This window comes from Solanum tuberosum, unplaced genomic scaffold (assembly GCF_000226075.1).
Source record: "Solanum tuberosum cultivar DM 1-3 516 R44 unplaced genomic scaffold, SolTub_3.0 scf00025, whole genome shotgun sequence".
In the NCBI taxonomy this organism is placed as follows: Eukaryota; Viridiplantae; Streptophyta; class Magnoliopsida; order Solanales; family Solanaceae; genus Solanum; species Solanum tuberosum.
In genome coordinates, this window is record NW_006238951.1 from 2,642,094 (window position 1) to 2,645,794 (window position 3,701).

Consider the following 3,701-nt stretch of genomic DNA (forward strand, 5'->3'; position numbering starts at 1 on the left):
AAAGATCAATGAATATTGGAATAAAATTAATCTAAAAATAAATATTAAGAATGAAATATATAAAGAAGACAAAATATATCAAAAGTAATACTTCTTCAATCATATTTGAGATTCTTAAGATAGGCATAAAAGTATCAATACATTTATTTTTTATGAAGGTATATAAAATTAGATGTAACTTTTCAAGAATTAAAATATGTAGTAAAACACAACTAAAAAAAGTAATAATATAAATGAGAAAATAGACAAGAATGTAGGGAACAGAGAGAGATTTCTCATTCTTCCAAGTATTTTCAAGTGTTTTCCAAATCTTCAAGTGCATAACACAATCTGCAAGACCTCTATTTATATTGTTATGAAGAGGCATACAAAGAGATAGCAATAAACATGATATTAATTATTGAGAATGTGGGGAAAATCATGGGGTCTGGAGGATAAATGAGGAGATGGTGTGGAGGTGTGAGTATTATTACACATAATGGTGAAATTACACCTTGAAGTTATGGGCATCCACATTGATATAATATATTTACAACAAAATATTAATTATATATAAATAATAACTACATTAAAAATGAGAAAAGCTAACAAATGCCCAAAAAAGGAGAATAAATCAGTTTCTTGTCCTTAGAGACATGACACATCAACATGTCTAACATTCTACTTTATATATATATAGAGAGAGAGAGAGAGAGAAAGAGAGATTTACTAGAGATAGTTGGCTTTTTTTCCCTAAGAAACAGAGTTTCTGCTCTGTTCGCTTCTAGTCTCCCAGCAACAAACAATGGAGGATCTGCCCATAGCAAAACTGAGTTAGTCTTTGATCCTTTAAATCCCTCTTTTGCTAGTATACCTGCCACTTGATTTGCTTCTCGATAACTATGTTGCACCGGGAGTTCCCCACCTGCTGGATTAATACCCTTCAAGAGTCAAACCATAGCTCCAAGGAGCAGCTGATAACATTGAAGTGATCAATGCTGATGCAGTTGCAACATGAAATGGAAACATTGATTCCACTCTAACACAACTCATTTCTACAGGCGACGAAAAATTAAAGTTTCATTTATATGTGTTACCAAAAGGGTCATAAGGTCCACAATGTATTAGAAATAACTTAAATTTATCTTCCTTCCAACTATTGGATCTTTTTTGGGTTAAAAATATCACCTTTTTAGTACTTATTAGATCCTAATTTTCTTTACGGTTAAAAATCTCACTAGTTTTAATGAAATTATTAGATGATACACGTGAGACTTTAATTAAATAAGTGCACTGATTTATCTGTCCATGTGATCCTATCCATAAATAGGGTTACTGAAAAAAATAGTGTAATATCCCATTTCTTGTGAATTTACTTTTGACTGTAAAATAACAATTTTGCCATTCCCAATAGAGTTTTCATTCTTAGTTTGTATATTGGAAATGGTTGATGTGGTCCTCGATGCTATTGAGTGTGTTTTTGGTGGTTCGACCCCTCTTGAGTTGAGAATTCGTGATAAGGTTGACTTCAGTCAATGTTTTGGAGTTCCGAGCGTCGGATGGAAATTTTTGAATTCATCACATCTGGAATGTCGAGTTTGAGCTAGTAGAGTGGTTGGTAAGGTTTCTGAGACCTTAGGTTGAGTTTTGGGCATTTGAGAAGTTGAGTTTTAAGCCTTAAGAGTAGTCCGGGAGGGTAATTTCATTATTTTGACCTATTTTAAAAAATCTGACGATTCCATTAAGTCTAAAATGTCGATTCTAGTGAGATAGCATGTTTAGTTTATTTTTATCGGTCTCCAAATGATTTTCAAGGTCCATCCAGAGCTTGTTTTCTCGTGTTGAGTTGTTGGTTTGTCAGTTTCAGGTGTAGATAATTTTGACCTTCATGATCGCATCAGTTAGGTCACGATCGTGCTATGTCTTCCCTGTGGCCTTCGCGATCGCGGCTCATAGGATCGCAATCGCAATGAAACTTTCTCCACCTTAGCTAGCCTTCACGATTGCTGACACGGAGCCTCGCGATTGCGATGTAAGTGTTCCGTGCCATTTTCGATCGCAAGAATTAGTGGCTCGTGATGACCATTTTTCACATGGATAGAACCTAAATTTGGGGTTCTTCCCATTTTTTCCAATTCCACTATTTTTAATCTTTGGGAGATTTGGGGAGGCGATTCTTGGAAGTATTACTGTGCAAATTCGTGTCGGTAAGCTTTCTTTACCAATTTCTTGTTGATTTCATTAATTTTTATCTTCCGCAAACTCTGAAAATTAGGATTTCAAAGTGGATTTTTGGGGTTTTTCTCCCAAATTAAAAAGATAGTAAAGCCTTGATTTGGGACCCATTCCTTGATCATTTTAATGAGTTTTTCAATCATGAACCTCTTATCTTGTAGAACTTGTTTTTCAATTAAAAATCTGATTTGATTATTTTGGTTTTTTTTGAGTGATTTTTGGACTATTTTACCCTTGTTTCAAATAATATCAATATAGGTATCATTGCACTTTTTTTGATGAACTATTTCCATACATTATTGTTGAGGATCGTTCCAGTGATTGTGTGATTAAGGAAGTGCTTTTATAGGGTGTTCAAGTGAAGTTTTGGCATTGAGGTAGGTTGGGCTATTCCTCTTTTTGACTGAGATGAGTAATTAACCTTTCTTAGAAAGTTAACTTTGAAATGTGTAGTTGTATGAGTCTTAGAAGTTGGTAAGTGTTGACCTCCTTGTTTAGTTCGTATGATGCCTATTTATGATGCTTAGCATGTGTGGAGGCTTGAGTGATACCTCTAATTGTGCTGAAAACCTATGATATTTGAGAAATTGCCCGAGCAAGGAGATGTGAGACCTATCTTTATTTTGACAGTGCCATGCCCGAATTAGGGGCTTGAGTTGATTTGTGAACATCTTAAAATGTCAGAAATGCTTTCTAAGTGATAAAGACCGATTTCAAATGGTTTCCTCCATTATCCCTATCATTTGAGAATATGTTTCACGACTATTTGAGTTTGGGAACTTGATACTATTTGAAGTACTTGATGAACTGATTATGCTTTTGTGTTGTATGTGTTGTGATGCATTCATCCTTATGCAGCATATCATTGTTCATGGAAATATGAGAAAGTTGAGGAATACTATCTTTTTTAGAAAGAAAATGTGACACCTTACTATTATCCTTGACCACGAGATAGGTGGAAAGTTGATGAGATATTCAGATTATGAGATTGGTATATGGACTATGAGTCCCGCATGGGTCCTTGTCTGGAAGCTAAATGTTCATCAAGGTATATACGACAAATTGTGCGAAGACCTTGGTACCACCACATCATCCCATCATTTCATCATCTCATTGCATCACATTGACCAATCTTGTTGTGTTGTATAACTTATTTACGTGCTGATTTTAATATTATTTGTCCCCTTATGTATTTATCTTATTCGTGTCATTCTATATAAATTGGCGGCACTGATGCCAGAATGAAACTTTTCAGCGTGTAGGTGGAAGTGCTCATAGTTTATTTCTTCAGTCTATTTAGTTGCTTATACTTTAGTGAATCTAACCTAATGAGTACATGTGGATTGTACTCACCCCTACTTCTGTTATCCCTTTGATGCAGATCCTATTTAGGGTGATCCTCGTAGTGATTGATTGGATCCATCAGATTTCTCTCTTTCACAGTAGTGGTGAGATCCTGCTTTCCGAATTTTTTTTATTTGGGGTGT